This window comes from Mytilus edulis, chromosome 1 (assembly GCF_963676685.1).
Source record: "Mytilus edulis chromosome 1, xbMytEdul2.2, whole genome shotgun sequence".
In the NCBI taxonomy this organism is placed as follows: domain Eukaryota; kingdom Metazoa; phylum Mollusca; class Bivalvia; order Mytilida; family Mytilidae; genus Mytilus; species Mytilus edulis.
Window position 1 is genome coordinate 58,436,069 of NC_092344.1, and position 25,788 is coordinate 58,461,856.

At 32.3% G+C, this 25,788-nt stretch overlaps 1 protein-coding gene and 2 long non-coding RNA genes across 3 annotated transcripts in view; 2 read left to right on the forward strand and 1 right to left on the reverse strand.

Moving 5' to 3' along the window:
• The first annotated feature begins 2,499 nt into the window (after positions 1-2,499).
• Positions 2,500-3,987, forward strand: LOC139485844 (uncharacterized). Its single transcript, XR_011655414.1, has 2 exons — positions 2,500-2,609; positions 3,460-3,987. It is a non-coding gene; the product is annotated as an uncharacterized lncRNA (long non-coding RNA).
• Positions 3,988-10,805: 6,818 nt separating this feature from the next.
• The window catches only part of LOC139514602 (plexin-B2-like), a 58,529-nt gene continuing 43,546 nt past the window's right edge, over positions 10,806-25,788 (forward strand). The window contains exon 1 of the mRNA XM_071304019.1: positions 10,806-10,902. The gene's annotated coding sequence lies outside the window, so the exon portion shown is untranslated. The remainder of the gene's footprint in view (positions 10,903-25,788) is intronic.
• Positions 15,977-22,096, reverse strand: LOC139485851 (uncharacterized). Its single transcript, XR_011655415.1, has 3 exons — positions 20,924-22,096; positions 18,132-18,219; positions 15,977-17,439 (listed from the first exon to the last, which is right to left on the reverse strand). It is a non-coding gene; the product is annotated as an uncharacterized lncRNA (long non-coding RNA).

Sequence of the window (25,788 nt, forward strand, 5' to 3'; positions counted from 1 at the left end):
CCGAAAACAACCTGCTGTATAGTATTTCTGCACTTGTAGTCAGGTCAAGGAACTCGGCTATCGCCTCGGACCTTGACCTGACTACTCGGACAGAAAAACTATCCGGCAACGGTTGTTACCGGCCTGTTTCTTTGTTACCTTAATAATTATTTTTTAAATACTCAATTTTGTCCAATAGTATTTTATTTTAAAACTGTTAATATTTTATATATGCATGTATGATATTGCACCAATATTTGATTTCTCTAAACAAAATGATGTAGGAATACCTACATCGCACAACCACTTTATTTTTCTTGAAGCTTTCATGAAGTGATAATGTCATAAATATCACTTTCTTAAAGACATCATTAGACAACACTTAATATCATGTATCTAGTATTTTTCATTTACTTTAAATACATTTGCACCTTTCAGCTGGAACTCATACAGCCGTGCATGCCTCTATTAATACTGGTAATTGTTTCGAATTCCATGGTGGAATCCATACTACAAGCGGGTATACATTTTATCATCTTCAGAATGTACATGGCGAGGTTAGTTACTTTTAAACGTTATTATCCATTTCCACTCGAAAAAAGTAATTTCCATTTTTAAAGCTTTGAAGAAACTCGAATTAGTTATATGTTTACAATTTTGACAGTAAAGGTACAGATCCAAGATTTTGAAACAGTGGCAGCCCTGGAAAGCCAACATTTATTTGGAGTGACACTTTTAAAATATATATGCATTTATTATATGAAACTCTATAATGGATTCCTGTGTCACCATGCCAAACTCATTCCTACTCCCTAGGCTAATTCTGCCTTTGCATTGATGCAGTTAGAAACAGTTGAAACAAAGTTCTCTATTATGATATAATATTTTTTTTCAGAACTGATGGGTTGCTGGAAACTACAAAAGAGGGACGAAAGATACCAAAGGGACAGTCAAACTCATAAATCTTAAACAAACTGACAACGCCATGGCTAAAAATGAAAAAGAAACAGAAAAAACAATAGTACACATGACACAACATAGAAAACTAAAGAATAAACAACACGAACCCCAAATGTACCTCAACACAGCAACATCAGGTCACTGTACAAGTATGTAGAACACAATTACTATAGAAATAAGAAGGTGTTGTATGGCTTGGAATGACCAAATGACATGGACACATGTTTCTGAATGAAAATAGATTTATTGTCTACGGCAATGGCATTATGATAACAACCCAGCCTTACACATAACACCGAAACACATTAAAAGGAACAAATGTTTACATGTACATTGTAAGTACAGTCTTCGACAAAGTTCAACTGCGTACACAATAAATTAAGAGCTTATCGCAGGTGAAGACATGAGGCGAAGTTAAGACTATTGGAAAATGTTATTAAGATCTTACTCTGTTTTATCGGCTGCAATTTCCTCGCATACATTTGAAATACAAGACGTATATTTAAGGTTGAATTTAATTATAAAAAGAACATTTTTTAGACTTAGTATATGTAGACTTTTAAACACCAATGATTAGATTATAGCAATATACTCCTGCTAAGACCAGTTGTTTAAAGGTCATAATAAAACGCAATGAGACATTGAGAGCAAATAAATAAAAATGAAATAAAAAACTACTGCTAGTAAATGTATACTAGCAGTAGTTTTTTATTTCATTTTTTCACTCGCGTGTAGAAGTATGTATAACTATTTTTTTTAAATATTTGTATATAGGGTAGGGTATTAAGATATGAATTCTTTCTGGGGAAATGCATTTCACATGTATAGGTTTTTGTTATAAACATTTGTTACATAACCAGTAACTATTTTAAAGCAACACATTCAACTGGCACAACGTGTAGCGATGCAGTAGCAAAGGATTATGCTTGTAAAATATTGACCCTCCACAATGCTGGTAAGATTCACCTTTGGAACAAACACCCTTCCGGGGAACATGACAACGCATACGCCTATAACAACATCAACGATGCATGTCATGGACATGCTGCATCCCGATCTCAGTAAGTAAGGATAACGAGTTCACGTTTAATAATGCAACATACTGACGCGATCCTATAAACACTTTACTTCCGTTGCTATTAGATACCCGTAAAACTTGTAACATCGGTCGTTTTAGAAATTGTCGGAAGTTCCGTAGGGAATGTTTAAAACTCATACGTCAAAGATAAACTGACAACGCCATTGAAAAAAAAACAGACTAGGAAAAATCTAAACACTTTATAGAAAACTAAAAAATAAGCAACACAAACCCATCTAGAACAGGTGATATCTGAAGGTAATCATACCTTAGCCCACTAGTGGCACCTGTCATGTAATTATATATTGGATGATACGTCTCATTCGTTGACGACACAATTGATGAAAAGAGGACGTCTTTATAATTAATCAGTATATAATCAGTATAATTGAAAAACAAAATAATTAAAAATGAAAAGAAGAAAAAAAACACTTTTGTTTATTCGTCCTACTTACATGTACATGTAACATCATTTATTTACAATTACACGTGTGGTGAATGTAGAAACCCTGAGGCTCCCGGAGGCCATGTGTGTCTTGACAGTAAACTTCGTCAATACATCCATGACATAGGATCATCAGGCTATATACATGTAAGTAGAAAACGAATCCATAACTTCTCTGAATTGATCGGTTAGAGAAAGATAACAAAGAAACAGACACATTTTTTTTCATTGAAAGAAATATGGAAAATTCGCAACGAATCCTTTTCCTATTGGAACCATTTGAAAAACAAATCTGTTATCTTTTATTTTCACAGTATACGTGCAATAGACCGTTTTATAATTTGAGCTTTAAACGACATTTGTTGCGTACGTCCTTCTGTGCGTTTCACCAATTTCAAAAGTCTAATTAAGGGTAATAAATTTAACGTTTGCCAAATTTCTTGTGTTTATCGCTTATTATGAGAAACAAAAAGGGAATTCCTAATGCAAACGAAGAGCTCTATAATGGCCAGCGAAGATGAATTGCTGTTTTGAAAAACTTATAATTCTTTTTAGTTACATATATTCTTGTACTTCAATTCACAATTTACTAAATTTCCGATATAAACAGTCTATCGAAGCCGGTTTGGTTTCCGAACAGTACCTAAAAAACAAACTATTCTTTTTGATAAAGTATTCGCAGACGACAGGCAACACACGTCGTCCTTGAAAGAATCAACCATTTAATCATCCAAAGTTACAATCTATGATCGTTGAATTACTTTGTCGCGACTTCATATGCGTTGATACAAATGTAATAGAACTCGTACACTACAAGCGGTTACATGCCTTGTACATGTTTATCTTTATTTATTTAACACTGCATGAATTTCATTCAATAAGCATATGGTGGTAAAGCTGATTTCAAAATGTATATATAAGAAACACACGTGCACAGAAAATGAAATCTGCAAAGCCAAATATGTATGACAATATCGTACTTTCTATTTTGTTGTAGGTTAATGAAATAGCAGGTGCTTGTCATAGCTGTCACAATCGTCATTACAATGGTAAAGCAGTGAATCTCGATAACGGCAGGAACAACCTCTTTCTGTCAAAGTGCAGAGAATACGGTGGAGTTGAACCATTAAACGAAGGAAATCATATCCACTGTGGATTCACTTAGGCTGTGAAAAGCAATTCTTTTGTTTCGCTGACACTTTCGATATTTCTATTAAATCTATGTTTAATTTTGGATATTATCCATAGCAATCAAGAGAGATAATCAAGTTATTCTTCATAATTAGTTATGACTGTTTGGATTAAAAAAAAGTTCAAGAGAAACAAAACATTTGTTTTTAATGCCCGAATGACTCTTTTGTTAAAATTTAAACCATAAACAATAAATTATAACGTATTCAATATCGTTGAAGTATAATATACCAGGAATACATGTAGTGACTCGCTAATATACTAATAAAACACACCCAATATGTTAATTTCAATGTATAACCTCTACCACGACTAATGGATACATTTGTTTTGTTATTTTTCTGTTTTATTATATAAGGAAAACTTTATTTTATTTGATACTGTAATTCCATCAGGCAACCTTATTATCCGACTGTATATATAAAAAGAAGATATCGTATGATTGCCAATGCGACAATTCTTTACAAGAGTCCAAATGACACAGACATATGATTATTTGACAGTCACCATTGTAAACCATGCGATGAGTTTTACTTATTTGCTAACCCGAATAATACAGTCCCTCTCCTATTCTTGCGAATGAATGTAGCCATCTGGTTATTCCTTGCAGCATTCGGGTATCAGAGCCAAACAGATAATTGACATATAACCGATCTGATGGAGCCATCGCAAACTAATGAATTATTCTGGTTACGTATTTTGTTTGATTTATAAGGGTGTATCATCTCAGGTTAAGAGATTTTTGTAAGGTGTTCGTACTCCTTAGATTTTTTCCTTCTAAACAAGGCAATATATTTGCTCCATATCTCCCACTTTTCTTTTTTCATGAGACTAGTTCACAAAAAGACGTTTAAAAAAATTTAAGCAGATTCCTGATTTCTTTTCTAATGATTTGATGATGCCAATTCAGAGAAAAGCAAACATTGTGTTATTCTGTACTTATACATCCTTGACTTTCAGATGTTTGGCTTTGAAACGAAATCGAAACTAGCGCTTCGAATGCGTAAAATTTAAAGGTTAGCATTTCAGTTGTTTAAAATACAGGGTCGATACCGCTGTTGCTGGACTTTTATTTTCCAGTGGTATCATCAACTCCAAAATCGGTACTTCGGTACCGAAATGAAATATGTCATATCTTTTATAAACTAAACGTTCATATCCGTCTAATATTTTTAATACGAATTCAATGTTATTGACCGAAACCTCTCGTACATTGTTTTAAATAACTCTTGCTCTATACTAGTTAATTACATTCGATTTACAAAAGGGTCAAAAAATAATTATCTTGTGTGATTGCATTTTGTTCAAATGTTTATATGAATTTGTGTTCATCGATAAATTGTTATAATTTAATACTAAATAAACTCATCATACCAGGATTCGAAGATTATATTTACACCAGACGCGCGTTTCGTCTACAAAAGACTCATAAGTGACGCTTGAATCAAAAAAGTTAAAAAGGCCAAACAAATACGAAGTTGAAAAGGATTGAAGACCAAAAATTCCTAAAAGTTTTGCCAAATATAGCTAAGGTTATCTACTCCCGAGGTAGAAAAGCCTTAGTATTAAAAAAAAAATCAAAGTTTTGTTAACAGTTTATTTGTAATTATGAACCTATCAATGATAACTCAAGTCAACACAGAAGTGCTGACTACTGGGCTGGTGATACCCTCGGGGAATTAAAACTCCACACGTCAAGTTCGTATGTCCGTAGGAAAGTTGCAACATTGTATGGATTGCAGGTTTTAACTTCCAATGACGCATGTCTGTCTACAATGAAGATAGTTACTAACATGGATTGATTGATAATAAAATGTTCTGGTTCACTTTCTTTTTATTATTCTCATATCAATGACCTTTCTTTCTTTATTTTCAACAGCAGTATAACGTTCAAAAAGAAAATACAGAAATCATGACAACAAAACGAGGTCTATGCGACTGAGTAGGAAATGTGTGTTCACGTTCCTACACAATTTTACATTTAGCGTTAACTTTACTCTATAGTGTGTTCCATCATTGTACTTCAATAAACACAAGTGCAAGATAAAATTGAAAATGGAAATGGGAAATGCGTCAAAGAGACAACAACCCGACTTATGAGCTGAAAACAATAAAAGGCCATCCATAGACCCTCAATACAGAGAGCAAATCCCGCATCTGGAGGCGTGCTTCAACATGCCCCTCAACAAAAAAGTTCCAATCCTGTTCGTGGCAGGTGAGTTTTACTCCGATCTGAATACACCTTATCGCTATTTGTCCGCCATTACTGGATATCACACAGGTTTTTGACGTCATAAAGCAAAATATCTGACGCCACAATGGAAAAGTGATTGTTGTTGACGTCAAAAGTTCAAGCGGTCGGGTCAGCCGGGATTAGCGATAAGGTGTATTGACTACATGCAGAAAATTGGTAGCTCTTTTCGTATGCCTCGTCTGTTTATTTCAATTTAAATTTTCCACCATGATATAGCCAATAGTGCTGGAAAAAGTTTGAAACACCTTCCATCAATCAATTTTATTTTTACTAATTGTATTACCTTAATGTAATAAGGCGAATGCAACAAAACCGTAACGTACGAGGTAAAAGAATCTTAACACAAACAGAAAAAAAAAACAGAAAAAAAACCCAATTTGAAGCAATATAAACTCAAAGGAGGGTACAACTTGATAGCTTACAGTACAACAATATATTCGTCTACAACAGGCTTGTAAACATCACTCTTCAAAACAGATAACTTTTGCATTTCATCAACAAAAGGCAAGTATGAAACCAAGCTTAAAATTCAAAGTAAATATGACATAAAGTCCAACAAAATAAATAAAGAATAAGAGTAGATATATAGCTTTGCAAATGTAAAGCAACATCTCCATAATTGAAATAATAAAAAAAAAATACAAACAGTTACCTCTCTTACAACATGTAGTATGAACAAAAAAATATTTCGATAACCTTGCATAATCCTCCAAAACACGCACATTTTGAACGACGAAATTAAAATCACTGAATTCTAAAATACGCGAATTTACACGAATACACTTAGTCTTTTGACTGCACCTAGGGATCAAGGGGTTATTGGTTTCTCCACAAAGAATCACAGTTCTGAAGTCTGAAATTATTAATAAGAACTTGTTTTTTTTTGGTTTTTCTGTACCAAGTAAGTCACATAGCTGTTATCATTATACTATGTTAATTAAACGTCACAACTAATTTGAACATGGAATATACCAAAAAATGATAAACAGCAACTGTATACAAAGCACAACATAGAGCATGAAAGATTTAGCAATGCTAAACTTAAATCAACAAACGAAAATTGTACAAAAGGGTACACAGATACCGCTTCACTGATTGCATTCGTTTTGTTCTTCATGAATATACTAACTAATTCTAAGAAATGAGGACCCCTTTTATTGTCTTTCTTTATCTGAATTATTGTCCTTCACGAGCCGAATTATGTTGAGTCCTCTACTCCTCCTACCATACGAAAAATGTCTTTGTTTGCCTAATTCACGTAAACGTGTTTATCCTGGTGCATGTATCTATGATGAGTTTATTTATTCAGATAAACCCGTGTGAACATTACAATTCTGAAGACACTCAATATCATTAAAGTACAGACATTATCCGTGAAAAAGATCTGATGCAATGTTTATCTCATATATTATCTTAAAAATATAGCTTCCTGATACCCGTCTATAAATTATAAATTGTACAAGATGACGCGTATATGACTAGTGGTTTATACAAATTAACAATACACATACTCATAGTCTCTTAAATTGTGATATTTAATACTGTTGAAATGAATGACATTTGAAGGTTTTTGATATTATTGATCACCTGTATTTATAGAATTTTAAAATAATTATTTCTTCGCTTTTGTGATTTTTTTATGCCGTTTATTTTCTTTTATGAATGTCAATTATCTTTTAAAACCTTTTGAGCTTGCATTTTCATTAAAATGAACAATAATAACAGATATTTGAATTCTATAAGAGCCATTTTCGTACGTTAATTAGTTTTGATTATAATCTGGTAGTATTATAAAATCCAAGTGTCTGCTTATTTTGACACACATTTAGAATCGCCTCTGTTACATATTCGTAGTTAAGAATGATTTTTAAATGTGTAAATCATATTCAATTTTCTTGATCGTAATACTAGAACTGAATTGGAGATTCACCCGTTTAATTATAAACACACTTTGATTATCAAAAATATGTGAGGTGTTAAAAATTATTTCCTAAGTGTTCACTTTTGCAATTTAAAGGAATCCACTACGTTTCCCGTATCAGAAGAGAGGTGTCATCTCCGAGGTTTGTACCACAACACAGTGAGATACGTTTCCGTCCAGTTAATTCTTGTACGGATAAGAATATGTTTGGTACTTACGTTTCCATTGTGTCCGCAGTATGCTCTACTGTTGTTTGTCTCCCTGCAACTCACACAACGTGTTTATCTGCGGCCTATCAAAGACCCATACGTGCATGCTTTTTTTTACATTTACATACTAAATTGATGTTTTAACTGTAATAAAAAATCTGTAGTCATTCTACTTTGTAATGATATTTTCAACGCCAGTGGTCTGTTTTTTAATTAAATTGTTTTTGAAATTTTGCAGAACAAATTGTTGACTTTATTTTGTTAAATAGTTTCCTTTTTAAATATTCTAACACACTCACTACATTAAATAAATGATTTTGAGATATTAACCTTACTTTCGGTGATGTGTGGGAAAAGTGCTTTTTTGGGTTAATCGTCTATTTTTTGGGGGTAGGGGTAAGGTAGGATTCGGGAAAATTGTTTGTATTTTGAAATTGCTTGACGTGATGATGTTAAACTTCCCTAAAAAATATTTGTTATTTGTACGAATTTTTTTTCTTCTGTATTAAAAATCATTATACATATGTTTTTTCTATAGTATTGTGAAGGTTATTATGTTTAACGATATTTTAAATAATGGTACAATGAAACACAATATTCAATTTTAATAAAAATCTTTGAACTTTACTACTTAAAATTAACAAGAACTGGTTTTCGAATACTTGGAAGAAACAAAAATAATTTCCTGTATATTTATTTTTGCATTTTTCTCGGGCTGCTATTTTTAATGCCCGCGTCACACTGTCCCGATTTTTATATACGATGGACACCCGAATGCGAAAATTGTAAGTTCGTACGAAGTTGGTCCCGATCTCGTTAAAATACCCAAAAGTGACCGAAGCAAGTACGATGAATAACGAAGTATATACGAGGGTGCCGAAAGTATATACGATAGCAAAAGATGGACATACGAAGGTTAACCGAAGACGGTATTTGAGCTTCATATCTCAGTCGAAGCCTACAAGATGGATCACGAAGGCTACACGATTGATTACGATGATGGCGCGATGGCCATACGATGTCTAAAAGACGTCGTGTACAGCTTACGATGCATTTAAATTATATGCCAAAGGCATCACGCGTTTTAAATTGTTTGATCAGTATTGAATATATATTATATTGTACATTTAATTTTGGGTTTAATCATAAGACGGAAGACCTTGGGTATTTCCAGTTACTGAATAATTTGGTTGATTTCTAAAAAAAATAGTTTATGTATCAAATATGCGTATTCAATTTACCATTTTCTGCATGTGTCATATACAAATATAGTGTCCATATTTGTCCCCAATATGTTACATACGAGGGGATGCCACGCTCGGCATTGCCTTGTTTGAACTGTAAAATGTGTGCACTAGTCTGAATAATCACCCATAATTATGCCTATGTTTACTGATCTATCTTAAAGGTAAGGTAATGGGTTCGTTGATCCCTTTTATTCAAAAAGAGCTCTTTCCAGAAGAATATCATAATAATCTAGACTAAAGGAAGGATGTGGGAAAAGCAACAAATGCGGCAAAATATGACATATAGAAAACAAAATGTTTATGGAGTAAACAGTCGTGGGACAACAACTCAGACGATACATAAAAAATCAGAATAATGAAGAAAAAGTTGGTTACCCTATATACGTGTACCTGCAGTGTTGGTATACGAGGCGCGTTTATGATTTTTATTATGTTATTTGATATGAAAAATTGACAAAAAATAATATTTTATTTGTAAAAGTAAATCCTGAGCCTGTAATAGCTGCTCTTCTTGTTCCATTTGAATTAATAGAAACAACGCTGTCGCCTTTCTTGTTCTCATAGAAACATATGATATGAGATCCATGTTTTGTGAACGTCTTTCTTAACTGTCGTATTAGACTGACCAGTGCATATCGCGCATGGCACTTTAAAGGAATTTAAGCGCGAAAATTAACTTACATTTAGCTGGATTTATTGTCGTCGTAGTTCCATCTTGTCACCTTCGTACTTTTATTCGATGGCATCACGACGGGATTACGAGGTCTTCACGAAGTCGTGTTGCCATCGTAAGACCTTCGGTTAGCTTCGTGATTCATTCGTGTAGACATCGTAATGTCAAAACTGCCCGATGGAAACGATGGAAACACGAATGCAATACGATGTTCAAAGATGCATTCCCGGTGACATTACGATGGTGAGGATGGTGATACGAACTCAATACGAACCATAAACATCGGACGCACCTTCGGGGATTTTTTAACATGTTAAAAAATTTAGAACCCTTCCCGAAGTTGTCCCCGAAGGCTAGAAAAAGTGGCCGATGGTTCTACGATGGTTAAAGATGACACTACGAATAGCCCGATCTGGATACGATCAGTCCCGATTTTGAAAATTTCCATATTCGTGTTGCCATCGGCGTAAAAATCGGGACAGTGTGACGCGGGCATTAAGAAAGGTATGTTCTTCTCAGTAAAGTATTATACAATGTCATTTGTTCAGCCATCTGTTATTGAAAAGGAAAGGTTGTCAATATTTTTGGGTTTCTTTTGTAATGTTATTGTTATTTCATTATCACTGTAAATATTGTCCTTGTTTGTGAGCGAGTATTATGTAATATATATAATTTAACTGAAAGTATACGATTAATTTCTTATTGAATATTATATCTTACCGTTATCTTATTTTCCTTGAAATTATTTATTCCATTATAATTTATTTTGTTTTGATCAATTTTGTTTTATTGAACACAAATGGTAATTTATTTTTGGCATAGTTTTAACAAAACATTTTGCTTATTCTAGCACAGAAATAGTTGGAATGTATTGGATAACACGAACTAAAATATCATCAGCGTTAATAATTCAAATGACCATAGTGTTAACCGTTACATCACAAAGTGAGTAATTCTTGTCAAATTAAAATCAATTATCATGATTATAAATATGAAAATAGAATAGAACTAAAACAAGACTTTGACACATTCCTCATTTCCATTCTCAATTGTATTCTATAAGTCATCCGTACGAATGTAACCTGTTACAATTTCAAATTTAAAAATCAATACGTATTTAAAACAAAATGAATAGTTGATTTATAAATTCAAAATAATGTTAGTTTTATATTGCGTCATATTGAGGGTTAATATTTTCTAGCCCCCCAATGTAATCTGTAAAGCACAGATTGTTGACTATCACAGAGGAGTTTGACAATTCATCGATATATATACACAGTCACATGTATTGACAAAATAGTTTATGAATTGTTTTATATTGTTTTTAATAAAAAAAAAAAAGTCAAATATAAAATAGTGAACTCCGAGGAAAATTCAAAAAGGAAAATCTATAATCAAATGGCAAATAAAAAGCTCAAACACATAAAAAGAATGATAACAACTGTCTCATTCCTCACTTGGTACAGTAATTTTCTCATGTGGAAAAAGGTGAATTGAACCTGGCATTATAACAGTTCCTTGTTATACATGAAACGATATTACCTTAGCTGGATTTGGCAAAACTTTTAAGAATTTTGGTCCTCAATACTCTTCAACTTCGTACTTTATTTGGCCTTTTTAACTTTTTTGGATTCGAGCGTCACTGATGAGTCTTTTGTAGACGAAACGCGCGTCTGGCGTATATACAAAATTTAGTCCTGGTATCTATGATGAGTTTATTTACAACCACTGGGTCGATGCCACTGCTGGTGGAGATTTATTTCCCCGAGGGTATTACCAGCCCAGTAGCCAGGACTTTTTGTGCTGACATGAATTATCATTGATATGGTTATATTTATAAATTAACTGTTTACAAAATTTAGAATTTTTGAAATACTAAGGCATTTCTACCTCAGGCATAGATTACCTTAGCTGGATTTGGCAAAACTTTTAGGAATTTTGGTCCTCAATGCTCTTCAACTTCGTACTATATTTGGCCTTTTTAACTTTTTTGAATTCGAGCGTCACTGATGAGTCTTTTGTAGACGAAACGCGCGTCTAGCGTATATATAAAATGTAGTCCTGGTATCTATGATGAATTTATTTATAATATATTGTATATTATTATACCTCAATAGTTTTATACAAACTTAATGTACTATTTACAATGTAAAACTGAGACCGAAAACGGTGAATGTTTTAAAGAAACAACAATCTGATCAAAGAGCAGAACACTGCACAAAGCCACCAATGTTTCTTCACAACAGCGAGAAAAATCGAGCCCCAAAGGTGGACTTTAGCAGGACCCTAATAAAAATATGTACAGACCTTCTAAAATTCAAACTGACCACACGCACGATACACGCACGCACGATACACGCACGGTGAATGCACGATACACGCACGGTACACGCACGATACACGATACACGCACGATGAGCGATGAGCGTTACACGGAGGATTAACGCAAAATGAATGATGAATGATGAACGCACGATACACGCACGATGCACGATGAATGATAAATACACGATACACGCACGCACGATACACGCACGTTGAATGATTCATTGACGAATGAACAACGAACGCTTTTTACACGATTCTCAAAGCTATTTTATTTAGAATAGTATTTAAAATCAATATGCATTTTAATTAAAGGCACTACTTGTAGCTGTTTTGCTGATACCAGCATAATAGATAATATGCTATTTTGCCAGCTCAGATTCAAATTACTTAATTAAAGTCGGCTATTTATAGGCACTGGAAATGTTTGTGAACTTGGACAGAAGCTCCTAACAATCAAAATATAGTGTCTTTATTTTGTTCAGCCTGAGAGTACAAGTTTACGGCAAACGAAGGCGAGACATTGTGTTCCGCGAAACCCTTACTAATTTTATTTCATACAGTTAAAAATCTTAATTTTATTTTTATACATACAATGTCCGACGCATTATATCTACAGACAGTGACTGGTTCTAGAAATAATTTCAACTACATGTTTGGTATAATTGACTGCAATAAATAAATGTAAGAAATTCAGACATATTTTCTAACATCCTGACACATCAAATTTCTAGGAGGTGAGATTCACGGGATTTTACCTAAAACTCTTTGGGGAAATGCAATTTTTAATTCCAATTTGAAACCAAACGGTAATAGATATCCCAAGGTTTTTTTCAAATGCATGTCTAATTTGATGAGATTTGAAAAATCGATCTGAATGGTAGTTGACATTATTCATTGCAATCATTTTGTGTCCGTTGTTGTCTTTCATACATATCAATTGTTTGCTGTTCGTAATATGTTGTTTATGGCAGTCAGGTCTCGCGATCGGTGTCCAAATTTAAGCCCCCAATAAGGTAAATTAATGATCATTTATAGGGGAGGGGCTATTTTTCTCGATGCAAACATTATTTTCCTTCCTAATAAAAAAACAGCTTAACAATTTTCTATATTTTTTCATTAAATCATAAGCCGATGCATATTAAATGATTTTTAAAAAATGTTTAAAAATATTTTTATGGTAAATATATCTAAATGTCAGAGTAATTTTCTTCTCCAAATAATTATTTTTTAAATTTTTTAAGGTAATATTGATATCAGTTATGTAATTTGACACGTGTCTTATAGTTCAGTGATTTTCGGAAAAAATAACGAAAACCGGCACAGGCATTGTTCAATTATTATTTGTGATCTTTAATGATTAAATTGAAATATATGCATTAAATATCAATCTCTATCTAGATAAGAAATTTGTTTACATTGTACATCACTCTTTTAGTCCTTAGTAGCATATTATAACTTATTAGTGCACTTGGGAGTCCTTAGCCGTGTTTAGACGCACCATTTTCTGCTCTTTGGTAAGATTGTTGTCTCTTTGACACATTCTCCATTTCAATCCTCCATTTTATTTAATTAGTTGTGATTCTCTTTATCTCTCTGTTTGATGTTTTGTGCGGACAAAAACAATTCGCAGAATTAATCTAAAAAAGCAGACATTAAACTCTTTCTTTTAGCATTTTAACATTATTTTTTTTTCGAGATTTAACCATTTTAATTTAGCTTAAGAGCATATGTCTCCTCTTTTTAGAAATTTGGCTTGATACCGTATGGAGATTTTTGTTCCAACTATTATGAAAAAATTAACGACTTTTTTTAACTAGATAAATATTTAACAAAAATACCGTTTTTTCTTAAATCAATTTCTTTTAACAAAAATCAATTATTAACAAAGAATTGTTACACAAATGTAGTAACAACCCAATTTTGCAATGAAGATAATCCTTATCTCTTTACCGAAATCTGCATATCTTTATATTTTGAATCATAAAATGTTAAGGGTGTCTGCACAAAGGACAGAAATGTCCAAGAAACCAAAATATTAAGTAAATGTCGAATAATTCAAACCCATTTGTCTTTTAAATTCATGAGGGTCTGAATGGGGATTCATTATTTCTGTATTCTATTTTAGGCAATTTGTTTTATAATTCGTTTTACCTTTTGCCGATCATTCTTTATTCCATATATTCTAGTACCTCGTCATTTTCTTTTCTATATATTTGTCTGGTTATTTTCTGTATTTTTTATTTTTTTGTCTATAATTTCCTTCTATAAACCCCCATCCTTACCCTCATGTATAATGGAAGACGATAAACATTGTAGTATACATACCACCCGTTGTCACTTTCACCCGACATGCAAATCACATATTGTTATTACCGCCCGTTATTTCCACCTGGACAAAGGACTTATGATATATATATATTACGTAATAATAACGGATATAGTAGATTCCGTAGAATATAACATGTATCAACTCACTCTGACTTGTTAAATGTATTTTGAACTAACAATTGTTAATAATATTTTTAGTTATTTTAAAACTTAGATTGAAAATCAGGAATATGTCAAAGAGACAACAACCCGAAAAGAACAATTGACAGCCGAAGGCCACCAGTTATATTTGCTAATGTATTAGTTTCGAATAAGGCAAAAGCCATTCGGTATTTTCAGAAAATCTCTCAACGGATAATGAGAGTTTAGCGATTTTGACTTGCTAACAGCCCTAGCATGGTCTCTCAACATTGCAGAATTTAAGAGCCTATATCAATTAAGGGATATGCTCTACCTAGCTTTTGGTGTTTACAAAAATATCCATTTCAGAACCAAATTGTGGCTTCTTTATATTTATACCAAAATTGAGTTCAAGGCAGTGTTTTGTTGAAGAGGACTATTACCCAAAGTTCAACATGCGAGAAGAAGTTTCATTTCCCTTATTGTTTTTAGTGATGTGACTTATCTTTCGAGGTTACGCCACGGAAATATATCTTAAATGAGAAGGTGCAACTGGGTGCATCCCTAAAAAACAAAATTTAAAAAATCTATATATATAAAATGACGAGTATTCGTCAATCAGACAGCAATCCAACATATGAATATAAACACAAGAAAGTTACCTGACATCTAGAATAAGAGGTTTAAGCATACATGTACCCCGCGCTGGTATCAACTTACTGAGTTGTGAGTCAAATTCAATATACATGCATGTACAATGTAGGACTGTGAAACGAGAAATACACGAAAGATTATTTTTATATACGTACGATTGAGTATCATTCCCTAAATACATACGGGTCCACAAACTTTTCTTATGAATATATAATGGTAAATGAGGATCTCATTAGAGAAACAAATTAAGTAAAGATACATGTAGAAGCAAGAATGATTTCCACATTCAAAACATCAAATAGGACGATCTCTCAATAAGAACGCAGCAATTTGAACTATAACATCCATAGGCAATAACACTATAGTAAATGCTTTATATACTGACATTGAAACAATTATACTGCTCATAATAATTGCACACATGTAGACTTTAATTGAGGTATCCCGCGTTATATAAACCATCGCACACCATTGCGTCAAAGTCTGCTGGTCTGCGCCGAAGTGTGCTGAGCTATTATTTCATTATTCGACCCAATGTAAAGCAAAACGAATAATACCGTTTTGAGCTATAAAACCAAGGCAACAACAGTCTCCGGGACAAGTTTGCAATTCCGCTGAGTGCAAAAGTTGTCACCTTAATTTTTGGAGTTAAGTCAAAACAAAGTTGATAACTTGGTTGGTATTGGTTCCCTGATATTTGTCCTAAAATTTTTTGGATCTAGCACCACTGTTGAAAAAGTTATGCCCCTTTTTTCAACAATTTCCTCAGAGGAAAAGTACTTTTCCTCAAGGGAAATCAAATTTCCCTGAAGGAAAAAGATTTTTCCTCAAGGGAAATTGTTTTTTCCTCAAGGGAAAAAGATTTCCCTTAGGGAATTTGATGCATAATTATTTCCTTTGAGGAAATTCTATTTCCTTAGAGGAAATTCTTTTTCCTTAGAGGAAATTCTTTTTCCTTTGAGGAAATTTGCAGCTTCAAATTTTCCTTGGAGGAAATACTTTTTCCTGTGAGGAAATTTGTAGCTTCAAATTTTCCTTGGAGGAAATACTTTTTCCTGTGAGGAAATTTTTGACAAACACTTTTCCTTGGAGGAAAATTCAAGACAACAAATTTCCTCTAGGGAAATCATTGTTCTTCAAATTTCCTCTAAGGAAATTTCTGAAGATCAAATTTCCCTTAAGGAAATGTTTTCCCTTATTTTTACTTGTTGAACATTTCTTCACTACACCATGTATACAAACAGTATGAATATAATAATAACAAGACTGTATAATTGATGCAAATGATATTTAAAACTTTAATAAATGTTTGACTCAACATTTTAATGACATTGAAAATAATACAGTCTGACTGTTTAGATCTAGGTATTGTTTATACTTTTTTTATAAATTTAACTTTGATTTATAATTTTTTTTTGGAGCAAATGCTTCTATTTTCTTTGTAATTGTTTCAATGCGATACATTAATAAGCAACCAATTTGAATGTCATACCATTTGTGGTGTTCTAAAGAATTTGTTTATATATTTGCAGATTAAATAATAAAATAAACACTTTTCGTATTATTTTAAATTACAATTTCTTCTGTTTCAGCTTGTGTACAGTTATTCAATCCACTACGTAAGAATTCAGTGAATACATTATTCCATTCACTAAACAATTCCCTTCAATTCTAAGAGAAATCATTTTTGCAAATTGTTCTTCAATGATCTTCTTCTGTATATTTGATATGAGGGAGCAATGTAAATGAGTGGATAAAACTGGTGTTCCTTTTTTCAACAACAAAATAGTATTTGTTCAGCATTCTCCTTTCTTTTGATTAAGATATGTTGTTGCTTTTATGCAATAGTGTTTTTGTGTATCTATGATAGAACTCCATTTTGTTTATGGTCATTATCATGTGATAATGTTGAAATTTCCTATTTCTTTTTTGCAGGAAAGCACACATTCCATTTCAAATTAATCCAATTATGCACTATGTAAATAAATTTCAACTATAAGTTTCCTCTTCAGTAATGACCTATTGATCATGAAAACCAAGATGTCTGATCACCTATAAATACACAAAATAAACAAATAAAATGTTATAAATGGAGAGAGAAACAGCAATAAATGTTTTTCATGTGTATCTTTCCTTATTAAAATACATTAAGTAAACTTGAACTCGAGAAAAATAAATAACTGCGATGTAGACTAGAAAGTATAAAATGCCAAATAAAGTATTCACGAAAAATTAGTTGATTAACAGAAGTCAAGTCCCTGTTTGCAGGAAATTTACATCATTGGTTGTCTGGTGGAGAGTTGTCTTATTGGCAATCATACCACATCTTATTTTTATATAACCTTGCCATATTCCTATTGTGCCTGTCCAAAGTTCAGAGCCTGTAGCTTTTGTCAGTTTAGTCCGACACTAAAATTTAGTGGTTGTTGTTGTTGTTTCATACTGGTCATATTTATTTTTTGTAATTTATTTTGTTATAAACTAGGCAATTAGCATGATTAGTTTTACAGTTTGGATTGTTTCAATGTTTCATCTTTAGGTCTTTTATAGCTGCCTACTTTGACTATAGTATAGGGTATGGATTTTCTCATTATTGAAGGTCGTAACAGGCCTACAATTGCTTTCTCAAAGCCATGATAGTTTTCATATTTAATATACCACATCTTTTAATTTTTATAGTAATCATGATACTAGTAATCATCTTTCAAGTTCAATAACTTTTTTAAATTTAAAAGGTGCCTTACCATTTAGGTTTAGTTGGCTTCTGCAAATTTTACATTGCCTATCATTTCTGCTGTATATAATTTCTCTGTATCTTCTATAGTTCTTGTCCTATACATAAAAGAGTAAAAGTTGAATGACATCTTGCATCAATATTTTTTTCTGTTTAATGTACATTATGTATATTAATGTGTGTTTAATAAAAATCTAAACCATGAGTGTTTGATAAGCTTCTTGCCCTTATAGCTGGTCTTTAAGCTTTAAATGAATTTTAATGATCGACTAAAAAACTATGAGCACTGTGCAAATAAGACCCCTGCCCTCCAAAAAAAAAAAAACATGCACAAACAGTGGTATTTATTGACATAAAACATGTATATAATTTGGCTCCATTTATAGATATATATCTCAAGTGACTATAAGTTTAAGGCTGTGATTTTTTTTAACAAATCCATAAATTTCTAAAACCTTTCAAAGTTTTTGAAAATGGACAATTTTAAAATAACTTTGCAACAACTAAAGTTCCTTAACTCTGCATCTTATAAAAAAATATACATGATAAATAGGGAATGATACTCCAGCTTGCATATCATTCAAAGTTTTAAAGGAACATAACTGAAGAACGGTAAAAGTTTTACTACCAAAATTTGAAATTGATCTGATTAAAATTGTGATAAAAAGTATTTTTTTAAAGTTTAATAAAATTTGGTTGAGGGAAACTTAAGTTAGAAGGCCGAAACATTTTTTTCCATTTTTAAAGAACATAACTATAGAATTTAGTAAGACGTAAGAGAGACACTACCAAAATTCAAACTTAATCTGTATTTTGTGATAAGCATTGTGTATTGATTTCATAACATTTGGTTGAGACAAACTAAATTTTAGAGAACAGGAAACCAAAAATTCAGCATATTTTCCCCATTTCTAAAGGGGCATAACTCTGATACTCTAGTACAGTAACACTGACATCACCAAAATTCAAACTTGATATGAGAATTGTGATAACAAGCTTTTGTAAAAGTTTAATTGAATTTGGTTGAGGCAAACTAAAGTACTGTAAGAGAACAAAAAACAACTTTGGGACAGACGGACAATGTTCTGACAAGTGTTAAACATTATGCCCCCTCCACTTTGGGTCATAACAATAAAAAGGGAGTTTGTCAAGATATAAAAACAATTCACCAAAGTTTCATAAAAATTTGTGAAAGCATTCTTGAGACTATCCTAATCCCAAGTCATGATAGTACAATGACATAAATCAGATTTTTTTTTAAATTAAAAGGAAAATTATCATGTTTATGTTATACAAAAATAATTCACCAAGTTTCATGAAAATTGCTCAAAGCATTATTAATAGTATACGTACTGGAAAAATCCCCGCTTTTATGAATAAAATCCCTAACTTTAAATTAAAAATTTAAAATCCCTAAAAATTAAAAAGGAGCTTAATTATCATGATTATATCAATAGATAATTCACCAAAGTATTATGAAAATTTTATGATTAATGTATTCTAATTCCAAGACTATCTAAGACATGGTTTGTTTGAATTAAAAAAGTTGGAATAAAGTACCTGCTAGAATTCAGGAGAATAAGACCAAATCAGGCTATCTTCTAGATTATCAGACAATTGACTGTACATAGAAAAGGAATTTTCTTTTTCTTTTTTTCTTATTTAGCTATTTGTTATCTCTGTCCTTAATATATACTGAACTAAGCCATTTTTTCACATATTTTTTTTGTTTTTTCTCTCTTGTGACTTGTTATTTAACATAACAAAAAAAACCAAAGGCAATGAAAGAGAAACTGACAATGCCAAGGCAAAACATAAGATGCAGAAAAGAAAAACAAAACAAAACACTAAGCAACACCAACATCACCAAAAAACTAGTGTTGAATTCATGTGCTCAGTCAGTCAGTGAGAGTTCGCAGATCCTGACCTACTATATCTATGCTTAAAAACCTAAAAATCATATAGTTCTAAACATATTTTGTAAATTTATACTTGATTAAAATGTTGTCATAAATAGCATAGACACCTCTGAGTTTTGAGAACCACATGTGTTAATTGTGCGAGTATAATCATTGATAATCATGCACAAGATTGACTTTTAAAAGCCTATATATTGAAATTTTCTGAAAATATTGCATGCATTTATTAATATGACCAATTTCAAGAAATGCACAAAGATGTGAGATGATTTATATAATTGTAATTTCAGGAATTTACAGTAAAGGCTTTTATCCTCACGGCATTTTGCACTTTTCCTAATTCAGGAGCCAGAAGTTATGGCCTTTGTGACCTTTGTATGATTTTTATTTTAGTTTCTTTTTTTTAAATTGAAGAGTTATGTATGACGTCCATTATCACTCAACTAGTATATATTTTTGTTTAATGGCAAGCATGGCAAGCTAAAGCATGCCTCACAGGCACGGATCCAGGGGTGGGGGGGTGGGCTGAAGGTTGGACATGTTGGAACCCCCTTTCTTTATTGGACGATCAATGCATTTGAATGGGGACATGTAGTTGGACACCCCCCCCCCCCCCCAAAAAAAAATTGTCCTGGGTTAGGAACCCCTCCTTTATATGACTAGATCCACCCCAGTCTCAGGTTGCGGGATTTTCTCGTTGCAATGAAGACCCATCGGTGACCTATGGCTGTTATCTGCTCTTTGGTCATGTTGTTATCTCTTTGATACATTCCCCATTTCCATTTCCATTTTCTTTTCGGTTCTTTTATAAATATTAGAAACGAGTTTGGCGCCTTTACAAAAATATAATTGTCTGTGCTGATAGGGGAGTATGTGTGCATACCAATATTTAAATTTTCTAGGCCTTCTTTTTGAATATTTTGTGCATTTCTTGGTAAAATACTGTCAGACCTCGAGTGCTGTTGTTTTACAAAAACGGTCAAGTAATGTAGGGGAAAGAAACTAACTAAAAAGACCAAAATAAGCCACAACTAATGGGGGTCTCATTGGGGGTTCTGTTCACGGATCCCGCTTAGTTACTACTTATTTTTTTAGATTCTCGCATGATGCCATCCCGCGTACACTATGTAAGTGAACAATTCTGCTATTTTTGTAATTTCCCATGTCCCGCTAAACTTCATTTCGCGTTTTCACGGCACAATAATTTGAGGGAGGATAGGACCTTTATCGGGACTGCGGGATCGGGTGTTTTTAAGCTCTGGATTTCGGGATTGACCCTTTCGGGATACGATAATTCTTTTTTCGAATTTCGGGACCTCTGGATTTCGTGTTTTTTAAGCCCGGGATTTCATGATTTCGTGTTTTTAAGCTCGGGATTTCGGGATCAGTACCCCTCCTACCCTCCCTCATAATTTGACTTTCATGTGTCACGTTTACAAAAAATACGCCTCGACAATCCCGAGTCCCGCTCAGACCCCCCTTATAGGTACATAATGAATAGTTTACTATGTAGTCAGTAGTCGGGTCAAATACACATGTATACACTTTTAGACGACCTTAGATTCATTTCACAGCGAAAATACTCATTTATATTGAACATTTTAGATCACTTTACATTTAGATTTTATAACTTTTAAAATAAAGACCATATAGATTTAAGATCATTTAATCGAAAGATTATAATTTGTCAATGCGCAACTGTAACCAGGTACTGAATTTTTTTTTTGCATGCGTTAAGTTAAAAGTGCCGGGAATAGAAAAGCAAGTTAAACTTCTCATCTGGACTTTTTAATAAGTCTGTATACCGGACCTCTTCTCTATTTTGGGATTGAAAAAAATCTAAAGTTAAAAATGCGGTTTTGAGCCTATTTCTTCTTTTTAATTTGGTAACACGTTAAGCCATTAGTGACACTAATATGGTATATTACCAATAATAAGGCCATATATTTCGGTGTGTAGAAATACCGCAAAAGACTTCTTAGTGCACTAAGAAGAAAGTTTTTGCATTAAGGACACTAAAACGATGTTTTAAGATCACAGCGAACATGAATATAAGAGGATATGATTAAATACCTCAAATCTGTAAAGTTAGGTATCAATAGATATTGTAATTTTGAAGTTAAATGACTTTTTAATCAACGCCTACCACTCGCCACGTGACCAACGGTTTATTGCAGATTCCCGAATCATCATGTTCAATCAACCTAATCCAATAAACAATTGTCTTTTGATCGTTACTTATTGATTAATCAATGGTTGTTAACCTAACGGTTTAGCGTGGTATAAATTCAAGTTTATAAAAGAAAAATAAAAAATAAATTTTCTGTTTTAAAACTTTGCCTTTGTTATATATATTTAGTTTTTAAGGAAATTGCTATGCAAGCTTTTTTTTTTATTTAAAGAACCCTATTTTGAGATAAAAATTGAGAAACAAATGCTTTTGATATTTCATTTCCTTACTAACAACACAAGAGTTTACATACTATCATTATTCCTTGAAAGACATTTGAGAGTATGTGGTGTCCATGGGGTTCTTCAAAATCCGATTACAGAAGTAACATATAGAAAAACTCCAAGAGGTAAAATTATATTACGTTTAAAAAGAGAATTATAGAATAAATCATAACTGTCTTCTATGAACGATAACTTTAAACTGGTGTCAATGCTTTTTTTTTTAACAATTCATCTTTATTTCCATAATTGAAGATGAATACCATTTTATTTTATAATGTAATAAGCACTATGGGCAGGCGCGGATCCAGAGCTTGAAGTGGGGGTTTGGGGGAGGGGTTATGTGAGAAATGTTTAAAACACTAGAGAAGTTTTCATGTTAAACCAAACCATATGTTTTTCAATAAATGGCACACTTTTTGTTCATCCGGCATATGGTTACTCTAAAAATAAAATTTTAAGTATTAATTTTATAAGGTTAATTATTTGATTACAGATCGTATCTACCCGTTTTGCAATTGTTGTATCACTCTAAGGGAGGCTAATAAAGATATATATAATAAAATATAGAGATAGCAGCCTTGGATTGTCTTAATTAAATCCTTTGGTCCTCTAATTATCAAGTTACCCTCTGGCCAATGTTATTATGACTTGTGTATATTTAAAGAAGTGTAGCGACAACGTGTCACCCTATTCAGTGCTAGATATTCAAATTATAGTAAAGATAACATTAAAACAAGAAATGGTTAATACAAAAAATATTTTAAGATTTTCAACCGGGGGTGGGGGTGGGGGTGGGGGGGTTCGCTTTAACCCCCTAAATCCGCTAATGATGTGGGAAAACTAAATTATTTAGTTAACTTAATCATATGACTCTTAAGCCCGTTCTGCCATTATTAAGAAACGCTAAAGAACGGAAATGTATGATTTTAAGATTTGGAAATAAATGAAATTGGTGTCACAAATGGTACATTTTTTTGTATGTCTGCTTGTATTTAAAATATTTTATAAATAGATATAATGCTCATATACATAATTATTAACGGTTGTTTTACTTCGCTTATTTATAGCATTTAACTTCGTATTCTTATTTTCGGCATCAAATAAAAATAATGAAATAAATATATAGGAAGTTCCAATCAATTATTATAGACAACGTACAGAACAGAGCAATTCGATATTACTTAGGCGTTCACAGATTTGCACCAATTCTAGCACTGTATGGGGATACTGGATGGATACCAAGTCAGTTTCGGCATTGGGTGAACATTATTCGATACTGGAATAGGCTTTTATCGTTTGAAGACGACCGATTAACGAAAGTGGTTTTCAATATGGATTATGATCGTTGCACAAACAATTGGTGTAGTGACACTAAAGATATTTTCACTAAACTTAATATGTTACATTATTACGAAAGTAGAACAATGGTGGATTTAAAATCTTTTGAACAAATTGTACGAACTTATTACAGTGATATATGGAGAGAGTCCTTGATAAATAAACCAAAGCTCCGATCTTACTTAAACTTTAAAACAAACTTCGAACTAGAGCACTATGTAAAACTAAATCTTACGAAACACGAGCGATCTGTGCTAGCCCAGTTTAGATGCGGATTATTACCGATCAGAATTGAGACTGGTAGATATATTGGGGAACCAGTAGAAAACAGACTATGTCGATTTTGTAATTCTCAAAATGTTGAAACTCAAAGTGAGCTACATTTTCTTATAAACTGCACATTTTATAATGATATCAGACAAACTGTTTTTAGCGAGATATTAATGGTGCCTGACTTTACGCAACTAGAATATGAGCAGGGAAAATTAACATTTCTAATGGTGAACCATCCAAGGAAAATAGCTAAATACTTAGCAGCGTCACTTTTCCGTAGAAAACAAACAGTTTACTCTAGTTAACATTCTTAAACTTTTTCACAAACATTAGTTGAATAATATATGAACTTTTACAATCGTTAATTCTTAATCTATAATTATCTGTATTTAAATTTAAATTGGCAATTGACACGTGATATTAGAACATTTATATTGAATTTACAGTAAAAGGTGACTTATTGGTCCATTGGGCCGGGTGTATTATATATGTAATTATATTTTGTACAAATTTATGCTGATTTACACATGTCACTATTATAAACAATTTACTTACTTACTTACTTACTTTATATTTTAAAAGACAAGGAAAGTGAATTAAAAAATATATACAACAAAAATAAGCGAAAGGAGATGTGGTACGGCTGTCAATGAAACACCTATCCACAAAAGTTAAAAATGAAGAAGATGTCAGAAATAAATTGGTCATAATTTATTTACAGTCTAAAACATCGAAGGGACTAAACATCAACCTATACATATTTATACTTGTAATGCATTTGTATATAAACATCGAATCAGAAATATGTTCCTTTCCTAAACATGTTTAAAAAAATTGCTGTGATAGTTATCAAAAGTACCAGGATTATAATTTAGTACGCCAGACGCGCGTTTCGTCTACACAAGACTCATCAGTAACGCTCAAATCGAAATATTGATAAATGGCATAGTTCTTAACATAAGAAAAATGAATGAAGTATTGGCAACTGGACGTTAATAAGCAACCAAATATCAATCCTCACTTTTCCGTGAAGTGTTCACAATTATTTGTCTTTTTAAAATTAAAAGGATGAAAAATCCCAAACTGAAAAGAGTTGAAAATACGCTATTAATTTAGAAGTAAAAAATATAGCAGACAGAATAAATACGGCAAAAACAAACAAATGAAAAAAAAAATAGAGAACAATTTGAAATACCATATACATGTTTAATCAGTATACTAGTAGATTATTCACGGGCCAAGGTTGAGCGAACATGAATTGCTATCGATTATACTAAAGGTGACAATCAACTTTTTGAGGCACGTGTCGAGAAAACATTAGAAAAAATATAATTTAAAATTATGAAAGGAGTAGGTCCTTAGTGCACATTTTTGTTCTTAGTGCACTAAGGAGGTCCTTTGCGGTGTTTCTACGGACCCCATATATTTGAAGCTGTTCAAAATTCTGTACATTATAGGTACGTGTATCAGATCGGACAATAATTTTCATATATATAAAAAGAATTACTGTATAAGTTATCTAGTATGAAATATGTCCACTGGACCGACCGTGTAAGTGCTATATATATTATATCATGTATATAGCCAGTCAAAAAGATGTGGTATGATTGCCAATGAGACAACTATCCACAAAAGACCAAAATGACACAAACATTAACAACTATAGGTCACACAAGGTCGTTA